Source organism: Topomyia yanbarensis, unplaced genomic scaffold, assembly GCF_030247195.1.
Source record: "Topomyia yanbarensis strain Yona2022 unplaced genomic scaffold, ASM3024719v1 HiC_scaffold_77, whole genome shotgun sequence".
Taxonomy (NCBI): Eukaryota; Metazoa; Arthropoda; class Insecta; order Diptera; family Culicidae; genus Topomyia; species Topomyia yanbarensis.
In genome coordinates, this window is record NW_026684013.1 from 26,011 (window position 1) to 46,671 (window position 20,661).

A 20,661-nucleotide genomic window follows, 5' to 3' on the forward strand; every position below is an offset into this window, starting at 1 on the left:
TCGCTTTGCACTGGCTCGGACAGAAGCAGGAGCACAGTGTGTATCGTGACCGCTGTCTTTGATGGTTGAAAATAGACTGAACATTTTTCTTATTTGTATTATAAATATTCAAAAATAGCTTTTTATCCAATTTTAGTGCTAATTTATAGCCAATATACTGCAGTAGCTTAATATCCTGTTACGTGTTGCTTGGTTCAGATCATTTTCAATACATCGTTCTCTAGAGTTCAAATTGGCATCATTCTCAAACTAGTTTAGAGTTCTACAAGGAAGCCTCCACGACCTGTAGCCGTTCTAGCTTTTAATAAATGATGCGTCTTTGTTGTTACCATAGAACGTTTTGTTCGTGCGGACGAGATGCCTATTTTCAAAATTATCGAATGTTGCATACGTTCGAAGAAAAGTGCATTTTTTTGGATTTTAGTGTTTACATTTCGATAATATTGCAAACTCTATTGAAAATTGATTAAACAAAAAATGCTTTTTCGAATATATTTTTTTTCGATTATAAAACGCTTTAGACTGAGATTTTATTTCAAGTCCTCGAATTATCTAGAAATGTTCTACGGTTTTAAAAATGCTCTATTGAAGATCAAAACTCTCTCCATGCTTCACGATGACTGTTGGAATTTTCTTTTGCTCTTAAATATTTGGTATATTTTGAAACATACTCCTGGATTTACGTTTACAAAAAATCGACCCCACCTTAGCCTGTCTGACTACGCCGCTGACCTAAAATTAAACAAGGAAAATTTACAACAAAATATTTTGTATTTATAATAAAATGATTTTGTCTAGAATATCTATCGATCTCTCAATTTTTCGAACTTTCCTCTGTTTTAGTCATTGTCGAAAGTAAGCAATGAAAATCGGCATGGTTGAGCTTTGAGCAGTAAAATATAAACTAATCCTAAAAATGTAAAAATCAGTACTTTCTTGAAGTCAAATATTTAGTTGCAATTTTTTTTAATGAATAATATACAGTACTTTCCAAAAAAAATCAGTATTGTCCACTACACAAATCAAATACAGAAGAATCTAAGTTTCGTAAAATATCAGAATCAAGATAATTCCAGCTGCTAGCCATACACAAAAAATAAACACCTGTCAGAAGTGGGATTCGAACCCACGCCTTCAGAGAAGACTACGACCTGAACGTAGCGCCTTAGACCGCTCGGCCATCCTGACTTGCGCTGCGACGCTGGCTTCTATTTCCAAGCACATTTTATTAGATTATTTTCATTATTTTCCAACCCATTCTTTCAGCTCGCCGACAGAGTGTTTAGTAGCTTGAAGCTAAATATGTAATCCCCAACGCGCACGCTCATCTACTAATTGTAATAGGGGAACGGGTGGGCGTGTGAGTGTGCGCGTAAGTTTACTTATCACCTTCTTGCGACTAGCGCTGTCCCGCCCCGCCCGATAAGCAAAGCCAACAACTTCCCCGATGCCAACCGTGGCTATATCATTTAGTGTTAGCGCCTCAGCAGCGGAGAAATAACCAAATCGCACCGAGTACTAACCAGTCAAAGCCGATGAGGTACACACAGGCACGCACACATTCGCTCGCACGAATGATGAAACGATACACTCGCCCTGAATGTCGGATGACGGGCGGAGAAAGGGCAGAGGGAATCTTGAGATTTTTAATTCAGAACTCTAGTAGCACGAGCACCGCGCCGGTTTTGCGGATGGGGAGTGGGGGGAGGAATGAGACAGCGACAACAGCCCTATCATCGTGCCTGAATACGCGCGCAAAGTGAGTCAAGTGTGTTGCGTCTAAACTGATCGTCGGAGTTCCGCTGAGAATATCGCTGGAGATAAGCGTGCAATCTAAGCCAAGGTTTGATCTACTTCTGGAACCACTTGCGAGCTTTCCACTGCCTTCCACACCTGCCAGTGCCCGCACCCACCACCATTCGATGTAATCACGATTCGTCCTTCCCTCTTGTTTGTACCCCCCTCCCCCCCCCCCCACACTTGCTGCTATTTTCACATACACGTTTGCGGGGAGTAAAGTTTCATAGATTCTAAGACGGTTCGCTTATCAGACTATTTCACTATCATTAGAAGGCCTACTTGAATAGTTTCCGCCTGCCGGTTTAGTTTCAGGTTATTTACCGTGGAATTTTTGAGAATGGTGATTGATTATTTTGTTTTGAATGAACCGGTGCCGTTGAGATTAGACAAAGCACGTTGTGTCTGGCGAGAACAATACCAGGAATTACCTGGTTAACTTGCACTAAATAGTTTCGAGGGAAATTACCCCCCCTTATCAGCCAGCGACCATCAGCCGTTCAATTGTTGATTGGTTGTGGGTGAGCGCGTCGTCGTTTCCTCAAGGAGTGCAGCCTGGCACAAAAGGCCGGAACTTATCTGACCTACTGCCGAGCGTGATTCCGTAAGACCTTACTTACTTACCGGGCGGGGATGGCATTCTGTTGCGTAAAGCAACCCCTCCCCCCGTTCAGAATCGGGCCGGGAGCTGATAATTTATTATCACTACAAGTGTTGTTTGGTTTAAGAAATTACGATCGTCGCCGACGCCGCCTGACGGGCGGGTGGGTCTGTCTTGAGCTGTTGACATTTCGTTTCGATTCACGCATATTTGGCGTCAGCCTTAACAACCGTCGTCTCTCGGTGGCTGCTTTACTGGTGTTGATTTCCGATGTGAAGAAGCCCTTGGTTGGAGGCTTATCTAGGCTATGTTTGTTTTTGCTTTTATTGAGTTTTATGGTGCGGGTTAGGAATTCCCCTACTTGGGTTTTGGACTTTGAGACGTATTTCAAGAAGTAGGTTTGTGTGGACAAGATTTGATAATAGTTGTTATAGTTATATATTTTAAGGGCTTAAGGTCCTTAATTTGTGAAGGCGTTTATCGAATAATGAGAGTGGTAATAATACACGTGTTATGCCAGAAGATTCTAGGTATCCATAAGAAAAAAATGGCAACCGATTATATCTGAACTTGAAACTGAAAATTATTTACTCACTGAGTACGTGTCTTTGCTAACTGAGCCATATCAATATGCAGTTACTTGGCCGTAAAAATATGAATTTGTGTAACTTACATGAACATGTTTTGGTGCGTAATTGTAAAGTAGAATACTGATTAGCTGAATGTGTTGCTATTAAAGTTGGATACAACCTTATTAATATTGCATTCTAACGGTTTTCTACAAGCGAGTATTATTCGGACGCGAATGATGAAAAAACCTAATAACATCAATTGATTCACTATTTTAAACATTTACACGCAAGAATCAAACTTAATCGTCTTCTCAATGCATTTTTTTAAATTTCAAAGCAATTTTGTAGTTATATCGAAATTTCAATTGAATTATACATGTAAATATACAGTACAACTAGATCGTATATAATGCACAAATACGCTATATACGGACAAAAATGGAGGCAATATATGTACATTGAGATGAAATTTGGTTTCAATATACGACGTAAACTGTACATAAATACGAGTGGGTCGGTATTTAGTCTGATTCTATGTGGCAAGAAACAGATACCTTTTATACACTCTTGCGACTCCAAACAGTACTATATACGATTATATTAGACTTTCGGAAAATATATATAAAAAAAATTAAATTAAAATATATATAAAAAAAATTAAATGAGACACATCTTTCGACCGCCTGTTTTTTTTAACGAGAATACTTTAAAACTTTTGCATCTTAAACCGGTTTCTAGCATATCCTTCCTACAGATGGGTTTGCACGGTCTCGAACCCTGATGCATCAGCTTACGTGCCTGCAACATACCCCATGCACAATTGGATAGGTGCGATTAGTTCGGGCCAAACTCATTGACTCTTGGGAAAACGCTTATTAAGCTACCACTCTGATATACGGCTAATTCGCTCATCATAACATACTTTTAATGATATCCGAAATGTGTTGTAATCAACTCGTACTATAACAACTTCATTCTACTGATGAAAATGTACATATATGTCCATAAGTACATTAAATTATTCAATTAATATCAAATTTGTATGAATTCTTCGAGGTCTTTCGATCATTTGCTCTATTATAGTAAAGAAGCTATACGTCTTCGCTAAAACATTGAAGAGAATGTTACATTATATTTAAAACAATTTATTTCATGCGAAATCGCACCTAATTATTCCTTTTTTGTTTTTTTTTACATTTCTTATAAAAGAAATGTATAGAATTCGCTCAAACTTTCAAGATTTTTTCCGAGGCCCGGAGGGCCGAGTCTTATATACCAATCGACTCAGCTCGACGATTTGGGACAATGTCTGTGTGTGTGTGTGTGTGTGTGTGTGTCTGTGTGTGTGTATGTAACGGACAAATTCTCATTCGTGTTTCTCAGCAATGGCTGAACCGATCTTATCCAAACCAATTTTAAATGAAAGAACTAAAAAACAGTATGAACGCTATTAATTTGTTTTTGATTCTGATGTTTAGTTTCCAAGATATGAATGTTTGAATGCGTAAAAATGGCGTTCTTTGCAGTTTTTTTTGAATTATCTGCCGAAATTGACAATATAGATTAACAATTTATATATTTTTAGACAGCTTTAACGAATACCTTTCGAACAAGCTATAGATTGTTGAAATCGGACTATTATCAAAAGAGATATTTAACATTAAATGCGGACGAAAGATTTTTATCATTTCCCATTGCCAGAAATATGACCAAAAACATGTAATCTATTATTAACGCCAAAACGGCTTATTTTAGGTTAATAGTATCTTCGGAGAATTTAATGGAGGAAATATGCCCTTTCTTTTGGTATTGTGCTTTTGCTGATTAATCCCCCTATGAGTGAGATATTTTCACAAATTTTCTTGGAAGTGATTATATCGAAATGATGCCTTCAGCAAATTTGTAGCTCTTACTTTTGCGAATAACTTTACTGAAGACTTCAAATATCTATTTTGAACACTTTAAAAGTTATGGCTTGTTGTTTGTGGATTACTCTTTGTCGCCTATTTATTGTTCAATATAGAAATAATCCATTGAAATAAGCCAAACATTATTTCGACAAATCGAATTTTGTATTTCATTTTTCTATCTACAACCGCTAGAAATAATCACCGCACCGAACACTTCCAAGTTGTCTGGAAGGAACTTGATAACTTATCAGTGCAAAAATGTTCATTTGTGCGAACCTTCTGACTGCAATTTTTCTAACTAATGACCATCGGATCGATCTGAAACATATCGGAAAATGAAAAGCCAAATAAATAACTACAAGCAACGGCGTAGCCCAGAGAAGGTTTTGGGGTTTAACACCATACAACCCCCCCCCCCCCCACCACACCCAAAAAAAATATTGGATTGAAGTTGAAAATTTATTGATGCAGACTGATTTAATTCAATATTACAATAACAATTATCTGATCCGTTGATTGATAACCTGTTGTTGTAAACATCATGAGGACTTTTGATAAATTGTCGGAATGGGGTACTGATATGTACCTGATCTATTGGTCTTCATTTCACAGTTGTCTAATAGCATCAATATCAAATTCCTGCCTGAAAACATTCCAATAGAAAATTACAGAGTTCTGTAATCAATCATAGTCCTCAGATTTATTTTCAAATTGATCTCGTTTTTGTAGAAATGTACTGTAATAAGGGTCTTTATTTAATAGAAAGAGAAGTTAAAATTGATTCAATGTCTATGAAACATAGAACTGCTCACCAAAAAAATGCATAACTTTCAACATTTGCCAAAAATGTTTTTGCCTTTCTCATTCACTCTAAAATTCGTCAATCTAATCCCGACCCGGAGGGCCGAGTGTCATATGCCAATCGACTGAGTTCGTCGAGATCGGAAAATGTCTGTGTGTGTATGTATGTGTGTATGTGGAAAAAATGTGACCTCTGTTTCTCAGAGATGGCTGGACCGATTTGCACAAAGTTAGTCTCAAATGAAAGGTACAACCTTCCCATCGGCTGCTATTGATTTTTTTATTGAGTGGACTTCCGGTTCCGGAGTTACGAGTTGAAGAGTGCAACCACACAGCAAATTTCCATATAAACTGAAATGAAAAATTTTCAAAATCAAATTTGTATTTTGACTTTTTTTGGACTTTGGTACATTTTTGTCTTTCTCATATAGAAAGGTTATGCAATCACTCTAAAAATCGTCAATCATACCGGTCCGGAGGGAGTATGCAGTGAGGGGTAGCTACTTTAAAATTAAAACTAGTTTAAAATTTCTTAACAAGTTGAAAATTTTCGGCAGGATCTGGAGCTCCCGGACCTTTCTCCATGATCCGCCCCTGGTTTCAAGCGACGTTTCAGTATCACATAGTATCTCAAGATCGTGGCTGTCGATCCATTGTATGTATGTGCAAATCGTACTGAACATGTAATATTCATTTCCACCATTGTATTGAACATAACCAGCCATGGAATCGTAGTCTGGACAAATGAGACAAGCACAATTGCACCACTAGGTGGATTAAGACAGGTTTTTTGGGAATGCGTCGAGTTGAGACGAAAACGTAATATGATTAATAACGAGGATAACACTTTCCGAATGTAGAGAGAAATTTATGAAAAATAACGATTTCCATTCGATTCTAGCAGGTTCTGATAGATTTTGATGAGCATTTGATTTTTGTTGTATGACCAATTATATGTATAGGTCAAATGTTTAAAATCAGTAATTTAAGGTCAAGATAGAATCATTTTGAAACCGCCAACTTCGGAGGTTTAGTATCTTCGATGAGTTTTACAAACGTTAAACAGCGCATCATTTGATAAAATAATTTTGACGGTATATCGTACAAGAAGTATTTATGGTGATTTTTCTCAGGTTAATATTCATGACTACAATAAAGTCTCAACAAATTCGCTAAAGACACGAACTCTGTTACTATTTTCTGAAAAATTAATTCTGCATAATTTAAAAACTTCAAAAAATTACGGTTTCGGAATTATGCCGTTTGGACAGTATGATCGATTTTCACCAAACCGAATTTCTGGCTACGCCGCTGATTTTAAGTAAGTAGAAACAAAGTCGTTCTACACTCGTTCAAAAGAAACTTCTTCGAATGCTGAATATCTATTATAACACATTGAAACCCCGATTTTATCAGCAAAATATGAACATATGTTTGATGGGCTCTAGCAGACGAACAAGACTGAATTCGAGTAAATCCTTTCTTGAGCATGTTTTCCTTATCATGAAGATGGAAATATGCAAAAATAAAAAGTTCATCATAATCAGAAATAGTTATCAGACTACATCAAGGGACGGGAAGAATATTTTAACAGCTTCAGTTTATTATAAAGAAAAAAAAATTGCCCGATTTAGTCAATGTCCCCATTTTGTCAGCCTAAAGTACACCATGAGACTGATAAAAATGGGTCTTTATTGTATGTATTATTCACTGTGTTTCACATTAATAGGTACATTTCATTTTTGGGGATTTTTATTGTATCGAACTACAACAATTTTTAGGTAATTTTCAAGGGGTTTTTTATAGACTTCTTCCAAAATTTGGCGAACCTATTCCAATTCGTATACCAATTAATTGGTATACTTAAGGGTTAATATGTTGCAGATAGAGAAAATACTGAAATTTTCAGCTTTTTTCTTATACAATATTACGAAAGATTATTAAACAATTTTTCTTAATAAGTTTGTGAAAATTATAAACTATTTGAAATTTTTTAATAGTATAATCATATATATTTGTATTTGGTATAATTTTTTTTATTTAACCGTGATTTTTTAATAAATAGTGACCATCGCTTCACAACGTAGTCTATTTTTCATGGCTTGCGGTGAGCACGATCTCTCGAATTGCTGAACTGAAAATTATGGAATAGAAATTAATTTTTAGTATTCTTTACTTTACTCGCCGCGCAGATAGCTCTGAATTAGACCCGCTGGTGCCCTAAGACGATTTCGCTAGATTTTCAGTACACTGTGCACACAGTGCATTAACGCAAGTGACGGAAGGTTATCGAAAAGTTTCGTGAAAATGAAAATTCCAGTAATGATGATGATTTTCCCAAACGGTTCGTTTTCGAGAGGTTTTTATTTGTTCTTTGGCATTAGGATTAGCGATAATAATTCAAATCAAGGATACTACTGGGAAGTCACCTTTAGAAAAAGTCGATGTCGAAGTAAAATTTGGAACTATGCACGCATGCACTTCAGAGATAGCGTGAAATCCGGAGCTGCGATTTCATTTCAACCCTTTTTTGTGAAAATGGCGATACTTACAAATGTAAACATAAGGCTTTTTTCATACATGCGAATGAGGGCTTTGAAACGCAACAAATTAACCTAAAAATTTTGATTCTACGATATTGCTTTCTTAAACTACAGCAAAAAATACAACGGGCGAAACTGTATTTTTGTTTGTTTATTTAAAGTTTCGCCCTCCACGCTCCATGCAAACAAACAGGGCGATACTTTTTTTGCTAGCAGTTTAGAAGCGAAACTGTCATTTTCGTATTTTTTAGGATTATCAAGCTGATATCAGCTGTAAGTAGTAACAATGATCGCTATTGAAAAAAACCCCGAACGAAATCGGTGGTGTAGAACTGTAGTTATTGTAAAAAACGTAAGAACGATACTTCAATGCTGATAGGTGGGACCGAAAAAGTAAACAATCGCCAAAGGGTAAAGTATAAACTTCAAATCGATTAAAAAAAATGCGATTTTTTTGGCTCAGTACAATATATAACCCCTTTAGGAAAATTCAGTTTTCCCACCACAATTTAGATATTTTATTAACAGAGCATTAACAATAATTCGTAGCTATGTCTATTTTATGGGCCATTTTTTCGCTTCCCATTGATTTGATTTGAGATTTCTAGCACTGATGTTGTCCTATGCTGATTTGAGCGATTCTCTGAGTCCTGCCACTTTCCCATGTAGTATGTGTTATCAAAAACATCGCGAAGCATCAAGTTCTAAATGTTCTCAAACGATATAATATCCGAAGAGAGTGATAAGAGTTATAAGAAATGTCTCATCACACTGTTAGGTGGATTAAAAGCGTTTTTAATGAGTAATAAACCAATAAAATGGTTTGCAAAATTTATCGAATCATAGAAATCATATTAATCATATTAACTTTTTAAATAATTACTTTGGGATACACTTTAGCATCAACATGTTTCGAGTTCTTATATTTTTTGTTCAGTTAACATTAGCACCTGCTCCAGTCTTGAAATTAACAAGCTATTTATAAACAATATATAGAAAAACTCAATTTTTATCTAAAAATTTTGACCTTATTTTCAAAGTTCTAGGTTCCTATTTTTGATACGATGCAACCATGCTGCTATGGGAACGAATTGAAGGCAATATTAACATATAACTGAGACCCCCTTTTCACAAAGTATCAATTTTGTAAGGCTTAACAGAACTAATATTTTATTTTGAGGATTGAATTGAAGTCGGTACCAAGCCAGCATTTCATAGAAAATTGCTTTACGATTCTTGGCGTAAAATACTTGGATTAATTTAGTTATTACCGACACACATTTGTGTAGTCGTAATTGTAGCATATTGCTGCACTAATAACCATTCTTTTTATACATTATACGACTTAGTTTGCACTCATATACGAGAATCGTAAAAGAGTCATCACAACGCACTGGTTAAGATAAATTTTGTATAATGCGTATAAATACGGTGTACCATTATACGATTCCGATAAAAATGGCATGCCTGTACGATTTTTGTTGGTCATCTATATACGACACCTGGTTAACTGGGGCGAAATTCAACGGATGTGCGACGTCAGGCACAATGGACGACAAGCATAATTTACAAATAATAAAAGTAATCGTATAGCTTTTTACATCAAGTAACAATGCGATGTGATGTCAGAGACATAATCGTAATGAAGTAGAGCACCCTTAAGTTTTTTTTCTTTCAAACTTGTGCTATAAATTGACAATGAAATGTCCAAGTGGGGGATTTGTGGGAAAAATGGACACCTCACAACTTTCCCTAGAAATCAATTTTTTATTTTTTTAATGATGACACTTTATTATTAGTATGATTATGTAGAGCATTTGAAGACAAATTGGATTTACGTTAGTTCGCCGCATATCATAAAAATAAACAAAACATACGACAGCAGCTTTCATACTCGTCTGGATGTAATTTTTTTGTAGATTTTAAGGTTTTAACATTCGGTTAAGCTTCTCAAATCACCACTATTTCAGTGCCTATTATTATCGGCTTTTTCTATGATCCACTGGGTTCCTTTGAAGACGAGTTTGAAACATTTTATATTTTTAATAGCTTTTTAAAAAAAAATGTGCGCTGTTGGGGTAAAACCGACACCCTTTGGTTAGGGTAAAACCGACACGCTGTTAAGATTGTTGTGTTTACATGCGGTTCATTACAAAAGACTGGGGATCTTTGTGACACTTCAATTACACTATTAGCACACTATAGTAATAGCAGAAATACACAGAAATATTTTTATTGTGTTTATTTCTTATAAGTCTCCTTCAAAATCAAGAATTTGAATTTTCGCTTATCAGATTCTATCAAAACTTTTACTATTTCTGCAAAAAGCTCACCAAACCGAAGTTCTAGTGTTCTCTTGGTTTGTCATAGATGTACTTTATCACAATGAGACAATGATCTTTTGTTTATCCCGGTAGATCGTTGATGATCATAGGTCAAAAAATCAATTCTGGAAAAGGTAGTTTTACTAAGAAGTCTATATGTGCGTCACTTATAAGTGAATGAATCCGATTAGCAGAATGTAGAACACTTGCAAATCTTCTCTTACGAAATAAAATGACACTGAAGGTTGCAATGATGTGCGTAAGGATTATTTGGAAATACCCTTCAAGAATTAATCCTATAGCATAAAATACTCTTGTTTATAGCACTACACTTTCGAACTCTCTTCTCCTTACTACATAACGAAACTATGAAAAGCACATATTTTTTTCTCACATACTCACACTTTATTACTCAGGCATACATTACATTTAAAAAAAATACAAACATTTTAATAAAGTGGAGAGAAAATAAATTAAAGGGGGTGTCGACTTTTTGTAGGCACTTTGTTTTCCAAGTTTTGCAACCAATATTTTTTAATGAAATCCATTTTTTGAAGCGCTAACCAAATTTAACCTTGTTAAGAATTTTTTGAAGAATAATTCTTTGTAGAAATTATAATTTTATTGGTTTTGTGGCAACCCAGAAAAAGTGTTAAGCTTAAGGTTTCGGTTTTAACCAACCCTTAGTCGCTTGATTTTTTTTAATTTGAAAAAATATCATCGCGTTCTATGTTCTGGAATATGCAAACAATTTAAAACTATGAACAGTTTCTCCAGGACGATATTTGCAAGGACAGTCCCTACTGTAATAGTAGAGTAGAATGGGGTCAAATAGGCATGGGGGTACAATAGGTATAGGGCATTATCTTTGCTATGTTATTGCAGAGGTTGATCATGTTGCGTTAATTAGATACACGGTAGATAACACCGTTAACGACTGTCATTTCGGCTGCTACCGTGGATCAGCTGTCGTATTCAACGCATTGTCTTTCGTCTTCAGTACAGTACATTTTATCAATGTAAAAAAATGTCAAATGTGTTTTTTCTTACATAAAAATTAATGCTGAACACGAGTATTTGTTAGTTTTCCGATATTTTTGTTTTTGCGAAAATACGAACATCAACATGAGACATACGCTTAGGGGCACGATAGGTCAGCCGTTTGAGGACACTATAGGTCACTACTACAATGTAAATTTGAATTATTTTGACAGGAAAATTGTGCGTAATTTCATGCGAAAATCGCCAAAGAGGACATAAAGAACGCAATTGAATATGTTCAAGATGGCGCAAGTATTCGAGCGGTCTCTAAACAATTCAAGGTTCCGTTCGAAGTATTAAAAGCTCGTGTGAAAGGAAAGTGTTTGCCATCAATGAACGCGTGTCAGATATATCACGTGAATTAAAATTATAATAATTTAAAGTGGTGTTGAAGTAGATAATCGGAAAAAAACATGCTCCGAAGCGCAATCACGATCGTCACACAGCTAAGCAACCACGTGAGCCGAAATGCACAACTTCTATTCCACACTCTGGCGACGACAAGGATACCGAAGAAGTCATTTGCAAGTACAAAACCAGACACAGCTGCTAAACATTTCCTTCCGCGGTTTCCTAATTTCGCACATCATTTGCCACTTCCTCATTTTCTTACCTGAATGACGTCAATGAATTGCATTTATTATTTGTGTTATTAATTTTTAAATAATCTTTTTAAATACTCTTCAAATTAAAGTTAAACCGCTGATTTTCTAATTTCTAAGTATGAACATTGTTTCATTTAACCTAATATTAAATATTAAGCCGTGCATGCCAAAAATGTGCAATAATACTACCGCACGAGCTCGCTAAAAACTGACGTACTTGACCCCACTCTACTCTACGATTAGTAACAACAAAAAATCGACACAAGGTTTTTAATTTTTTCACTATTATCAAATGTTTGGTGGTAGAATACCCTAATCTATTTGTAATTTATGTGCTAAAAATGAAATTATTTCTCTATAGTTAAAAACAATTATCTCCGTAAGGTTCATGCACACTTGATTTTTTGAATTTTCGCGATTCGTATTCTCGTTCTGAAATCTTGGAAATTTGCATCGACAATTATTTAGGAATTAGGGGTCGGTCTACGTTCTAAAAAAGGAAAAAACAATCAACAGTCCACATGGATAATTGTCAAACGATGGACGGCTCCGAAGCAGACCAACTGCTTGACATGCGTAGACTCAGCTTGCGTTAATTTCTCAACGTACAGCCGATAAATCGCACATGACTAAAATAAACTGAACTTTTGTTTAAGATCAATCTCATTTTTCTTAAGATAAGGATAACGCTCCTTAGATTAGTTCTTACATACATGCATGGTGACATTGGTGAAGAAGAAAATATACGCATCAAAGGACAACTCATGAAAGAAAGAATGATGCATTTCAATATTAATTTAACGAATATACGAATATTGCTGCTTCTATATTGCTTTTCTCCCATAAAAGAAAGAACTACGGAAGTACATATTATACGAGGGAGAGTTTTTTCGTGTATTATGCGAGTTACCGAAACAAAAAAGGTATCGTCATAAACGTAACATCCGCAGCCTAATTCTAATGCTGTCCATAACACTGCAAGTTTCCATAGGTTTCAAAACTTAATGTTTGTTCATTATTTTGCTATATTTTTCAATATTTGGATACAATTGTATTGGTAATGCATTTAGTATACTTGAAATGTGCTTGAACCGAAACTGTTCACTTAAATGAATAAAGTAACCAGCTTATCCATGCAAAACCCCGTTTAAATCCACCTAGTGCACAGAATTTTAAAATGCCGTTTTCGTGCTCAAAATTCATAGCATCTAAACCGTTAACTTCAGGAGTATAGTTTGTTCCGAGAAGTTCTTGCATTTATGATTGCGCATATACAGGAAGATATTGTTCAGTGATTAATTCACCTATAACTGATATACGAAATTTATTTTCCGAACTGATTAAGATAGAAACTTTGTGTCTTCGGCAAAGTTATAGAAAGTATTACTACAAAAAAGTTGATGAAAACACTATCTATCTAACTTCGAATAATGAAACATGTTATATGAAAGACCCCTTAAAAGAAGTTTTTTAATGATAACGTTTTAATCATTCTGCTACGTTCTTAAAATCTTCCACAAAGTTGTTTGCGATGTCGAATCACATATTTTTCCGAAATAAAGTAGCTTCCTATCTGTTGTATTTAAAAAAATATTCCAAAATTTGCAATATTTTTAGGGTAACTTCCACCTTAAATAACCCGTTAAGAAACAAAAAAGAGCAAACAACATCATAAGATGCTAAAAGTACTACCTTTTTACTTTCATATAGTGGCTGACTTGTTTGTCGACTCGATTCTCCACGAGTGTTATGTTCAAAACAAAATGCCATCGCAGGTGTATAAAATGAAACATTCGAGAGCTCTGCGACAAGCAGCTTCATCTCCTCATGGTAAAGTTCATAGAACACAAAAATTAAAGTTTATTGCTTCTATCTTGTAGCAAAACATTAGACTTTATTGTAAACTATTGTAAAATTTGTGTACTGTCATGCTGTTATTGGTTTTGTTATTGTTTATTTCTATTTGGGTTGGCTTCGCAACTCTTTGAAACAAACTGAAACAGCTCTAACAAAACTCAATCTCCTCGCCCACCGAAATCTCCAACTGTCATACTCACTTCAATAATCGCAAATCCAGTAGTCAGATGCTTTAGTACTAAAAATGCATTTCGTATATTCGAAATGTGAAACGTGTGTGTGAGTGTCAAGAGGCTCTTTACCCTACGCATCTACAAACTTCCAAAAAACATGAGAATTTCACCCGTATAAACCTAGCGCGCACACAAGCAGTACAATCAATTATTTTATCTTGACGCAACTCACAGCATCACGCAACTCACATACGTCGAACTATGCAGTGTTAAACTCAATTCCAACCCATTCTTCCGACCCGTATTGTAAACCGTTCGTGTACATGCAAAGTTTCAAACCACCAAATCGCACAGCGTGATGAAGAGCGCACGATAAGCTTTGCACACTGCAAGGAAACGGGTGCAGTTTTCAGCACTGTTTCACTGTGCGCGAGTTAATGCCACTACTGCCGAAAATACACAGCGTCTACTATGTATTCTCAGCGGTAGTGACATTAATTCGCACACAATTAAACCGTGTAAAACTTGCACCCGTTCCTTACTGTGTGCAAAGCTTATCGAGCGATCTTCTTCACGCTGTGCGCCTTGAAACTTTACATGTACACGAACAATTATATCGTCCGGGCGATGTAGCCATGATGTTGCTCGTTTGGCACTGGAGCGATGAATGATTGAAACGGACACGCGGCACCTCAATTTGTAAACTACCCATATTTGATTGAATCATTTAGGTGCGAATGTGTGCAAATGCCAAAACCTTGTCGAAAATCTATCCGTTTGTTGTACCCTCTGGACATTACAGTCAACATGTTGCTCGTTTAACATGTGGGCGACGAGGCGATTGAAAGCAGGACCTGTAAAAATAACCTTTCCGTATTTGATGAAATGCTTGGATCATTCCTTTTTAATGCCTGAGCCTTAAATAATCTTACAAATTACAAATTTTCCTCGCCGTTTTCGAAAGATTTTCTGAAAATCCGTTTTTGCTTTATAGTAGCCATACATTTTTCTAAATTGAATATTTCCGTTCAAATATATAGCGATTTCGTGCAGTACAACGGAAGTTATTCGTATTCATAGCCTGGGAAAATATCTCAGCAAAAATTTTTGAAACGGAACCCCAGTATTAAAACGTTAGCAGTATTGTACTTCAAAAAGTTGTTCGATACAGAGAATGCTAGTATACTCATTCAATTCCCACAATTCCCATAATACCACAATTGAATAACATTTTCTCACAATTTCATTGCAAAATACTGAATATTGAGCGAGTGACTGTGAATCACCCGAGGTACCTCCTCGAAAACTTGTTTTTCGGTATAAATCATAACTCAAAAAACTGAACCAAACGTTATGAAATTTTGCATAGTAGCTCTTCGCATCCTATCTCAAGTAACTATAGAAGATTTTATTTTTTGCTCAATTTTTAGCACTTTGAAACCAAAAGCCCGATTTTTGTTTAAAAAACGATTTACATGTCACCGTAAAAGTACCTAATAATAATAAATATTTTGTGAAAAGCACCTGTAGATACCTGAGCAATACTGTGAAGAAGAACTTTGCAAAACATCAGAATGATTGATCCAGGCGATTTTGAGTTGTGGGTTTTTCGAGGTGCCTCCTAAAGATTCACTGTCACGTATGCAATTTTAAACATTTTGCCATCAAAATTTTGAAAAACTTTGTTCTAATGTGGAATTATTGTATGGGAATTGACTGCATAGACTAACACTCTCTGCATCGTTAAAAAAAAGTTTTTGGGGACGATATTTTTTCACCCAAAAAAAAACCCGTAACACTGCACAGTATCTACCAAGCGAATGGGATTGGTCTTAACTCATTTCACGACAATAGACACCAGCACCGCCTATGTAACAAACTACGTATTCTCCAAGTTGACGTTTCAATAAGGCATTAACATTGTTCAACAGCTTAATGCCAATGTTTGTGGACACGGCTCGTAGGTAATGGGAGTCATTGTGTGTCGATTTAGCGGTCGACTTCGTCATCGTGTACAGACCAATTAATTAAAGAAATGTAGAAGTAGAAACCTATTAGTTTTAGTACAATGTACAATTGTTATGTGCTAGTCGTATGACTATCTGTGTACGTGTTCGTCTGAGTATTTGTGATAGCTGGATCAGGGAATGGATGCGGAACTGGCGCATATGATAAAATAGTGGGTAAATCTGGTTTTCAATTTGTGCATGCAATTCTACTCATTCGGAAAGATCACATTGGATAAATTAAGGTACAATTAATTTACCAACGCAAGTGAATCATCCATCCCCGGTCAGCATAGCATGATGAAGTCCTAACAGAATCCAATTGTCGTTAATGGTAATTAAACATGCTTGCTTTTAGACGAGTTAAAGTAGTTTGATTGCATGTTACATGCGTTCTTCTCTTGTACTCCATTAGTCTGTTTTGGTTGTACGTCTATTAGTTTGATTTTCCACTACTGATGTATACCAAAAATAATATTAATTAGAATGTACACAGTTCTAATTAATCTCGACATATTTTTTACGGCGTATTATGATTCATTTTATTACTATATACTGAATTAGATTCATATTAACACTCGCTAACACAATTACTTGCATATTCTCTCATATACCCTCACAATCTCTCCCATTTCAAACGTACAAACACTCGCGGCCTTCGCTATAACACAAACCGGGTCACCAACGCGAACATGCAATAACAATCATCTACACAAACTTACGCCCGCGAAGTTACCAACATTATAACACCCCAGTAGGTATACGAACGTTGTAGCACCTATAAATTTAAAACACGGGCTCATTAATCATTAACCAACCGCTCGCGCGTTCATGAATCGGTCACGTTCGGAAATCTCTACCCTCGGCTATAGCAGCCTAGACTCATGCCTTTAGTTGAAGCAATCAAAAAATGACGCTCACATCCACTACACAACACGTTCCATGGCGACATGACCGGTGACTCTAGGGATATGAGGAAACTAACTCACTGCTAGCATCTCTACCTTACACTAAAAATGAAGCATCAAATTCGCGGTCCGCGCACGAAGTTATATACACGTTAGCGCAAGAAACCATCACGTTAGCATACAATCGCTCGAGCCCTTCGCGATTACACTATTACGCAATTGGTGAACACTGAAGTAACAAGAAAAAAATGACCCCTATCGGGCCGCCACTGAGTCGATTCCTAGTCCCACCAGGAGTACTTGCTCCAAATTTGAAGCAAATCGAACAAGTCTAGCTACCGGACTATTCAGCTAAATCTAATCATTATTTCACAAAAATCTATAGTTCGAGGAATCGAGTACTGATACACAACCATGCACAGCTCGGCCCCATGCAAAACTTAGACATCACTTCGTTAATCGTTTAATGATTTCTTTTAGCAAAGCCGGATTGATTAGCAGTCTTCGACAAAGTTGTAGACAATTAAATTATCTTTCTTATTTTCACTTACAGTGATAATACGATGCATACAATGCCACCTAGCGGCGAAAGTGCGAGCTTGTGGGTGTTCTCCATGTCAAATAATTGTTAAAAAATCCCATACAAACTTCAGTCACGTTGATCCGGTAGCTAGACTTGTCTGATTTGCTTCAAATTTGGTAGAAGAACTCCTGGTGGGACTAGAAATCGACTCAGGGTTGAGCCGATCGAGTTTTCAAAAATTCACTCTTTTTCTGGGCAGTCTAATTAACACCCACGCCAACTCAGACAGATATGCACCCCTTTGCCTCGAACGCTAAAACTCACACCTTCCACGCACTCACCACCACAGTAGGACTCACAATTAGACTTACATACATACAAAGTCATAGGCAATAATTACATTTGTTCATCTGTCAACCGGGGGAAGTGCATGTCAAACGCAAAACTTATCATTTCAATAATGGCCTAGAAACTGCGTTGCCTGTGTTCAAGTCACCTAACGGACGAAGCTATAGGTCAAGGATGTATGGAACTCGCTAGCCACCACTCCCTCAGCCCTAGCTACCCATAAAGGGATAAAAAAGAATAATCCCAGAGTATTTAACCTGATCTATGACAATAAATCAACGTCAAAGTCAAAGAACTGAAACGGACGAGATCCAGTCGTAATCCTCCACAGCACAGTTCTTGCGTGAAAAGCACCATCGATGTTTTATTTGGATTAACTTATAGTCCAGCATAAAGACACCATTGCTCAACAACACATAAGGCTTGCTGCTTCAAATCAAAAAGGTTGTTAATGCAAACACCGCTGAAACTCATGGCATTTTTCATTGAAAAACCCCGAGACAATGGATTGAACTGGAGTTGCATTTTCCAACAGAAGAGCAGGCCACTAGACATGTTTCATTCCCACTTCTGCTAGAAAGTGCAAAATCAGTGCAATCCACTACCCCGGTGTTTTTCAATGAAAAACGACATCAAGTTCATTAAGTTTCCTCAACAAGCCATCCGCTACAAGGTTCCATAGCAGTGGTGACAGCGCACCACCTTGAGGACATCCGCAAGTGCTAAGTTTCCTTCTCTTTATTTGATGAGTACAGATGACGGTTGCTAAGCATTGCGTGTATCCAGTTCGTGATATATGAAGGTTCTACATAACCTCGTGCTGCTTCCAAAATGGATTCGAAAGCCACGTTGTCAAAAGCATCTTCTGTATCCAGAAAAGCTCTTAAGCTTGATTGCTTCTGCGAAAAATATCTTTTTTCATGTTACAGACAACGTTGTGTAACAGGGTGGTAGTAAAATTCCGCTGCTGATATGCATGTTGCGCCCAAGCTAACTTCCTGAATGTAGTGGTCGATTCGCCACCACACTAATTGAATGTATCCTGATGCAAGGCTACAGGCACGAAATTCTTTCAAAATATGCTTCAAGTGTTGATATCTTCTTCAAAGCGGAAGGATTCCGTCTTCTCGCGGAGACTAACACGGAGCAAGACTTTCAATCACCCATTTGATCGATTCGGATGTCATAATTCTACGATCAAATGCCCAAGAAGCAGAACTATCTGAACATAACTCCGAGGTAGTCGTCGACGATGGTTTTGTGCAGTCTGAAAAGTGTGTATCAAAAACACAGCTGAGTACTATAATTTCGGCAGATGAGCATTTAGCAGTTCTAATCGAACTGACATGAAAGTATTTCGATTTTGGAAGTAACTTATTTAATCTTCTGGCCTCGTTGAGACTTAAGACATTTGTGCATAGGTTTTTCCAACGACATCGATCAGAAAATCGAAGGGCATTTCTGTATGCTATTCGAGCCAATTTCAGTGCCCCCGACCCGTCCCTGTGTCTGCGATTTCAAGCTCTTCTACATACTTTTTGAGTCGAACAAGTCCGATATTCCACTAAGGGGTTCCCCTAAATGCAAGCATAACTCGAACCGGACCTGCTTCTTGGTATGCTGCTACTATGAGTCAGTCAGGCGACTTCATCCAGGTCACCTGGAGACCGATCGTTGAAATACTCATGAATCCTATCCGCCAAGCCCAGTTCGTCGATTTGGTCGATCTTTTTAAATGTCGGGTACATGTCCAAAATGATCGTAATTAGCTGGAAATTTTATTTTGTTATATCTCTTTCTAAGGAGAAAATCGGTTAAAACCATTTGTACTGTAGAGGGTTACTTTCATAAGTTTAGTCAAGCCTTCCGATTTCATCTCATCAGCACCTGGTATCCATCTTGACCGCCATATAGACGCTAAATTCAAAAATGGCAACAGGACTTGTGTTGACTACTGATAACGGTTGGCGTCCCGTAAGAGCAGAAGTTATAACACCGCATCATCCAACGAAGTCACAACGACTTTTTCACACAAGATTGTATACAATAAACCTTTCGTTTCGAGATGCGCAATGTCAGTCCTATTACTGATGAGACTAAACAGAAATACAATCGTGGTTCAGCTTAGCAAGTCAAGGCAAACGCACATCGTTATTTCCCTCCCTAAAACGAAATTGTTCAGAAAATGATTTTTTCGTTTACATAACTCCAACCTTAATACAGTAAAAAAATGTAATTCACGAACTGCTTGCCGCTTCCTGTTTGATACTATAAGAATAGGCTAGGGTTACTCTTTCATTGCGCTGCGATATAAATTTATACTTTTTACTACTTATAAAAACTTATATTTAGATGTGAAACTGTTGTTTCATAAAATTTAACGTTAAATGAAATTAAAAGCAGATGTGAAACGTGCACTCAGTTTCAAGAGACGTAAATATACATGATTTTTGTAACTGTATGTTAAAAAAGCACTGAATTCTGATTTACAATTGTACAAATTTGTATAATTATATTACGAAAACTTGATTATTTCATAAATAAACATATCCCCTCCCTCTCTGTTTACCTCAACTCTTAAATAATTAATAGTTTCACCATCTATGTTAACATGTCCATTCCTTTTAAACTTTTAACCCTCGATTGCATCCA

The 20,661-nt window shown here is 36.5% G+C and overlaps 1 non-coding gene across 1 annotated transcript; it reads right to left on the bottom strand.

Moving 5' to 3' along the window:
- Positions 1-1,105: 1,105 nt before the first annotated feature.
- Trnal-cag (transfer RNA leucine (anticodon CAG)) lies at positions 1,106-1,188 on the bottom strand. The gene has a single exon. It is a non-coding gene; the product is annotated as a tRNA-Leu (tRNA).
- Positions 1,189-20,661: the final 19,473 nt, after the last annotated feature.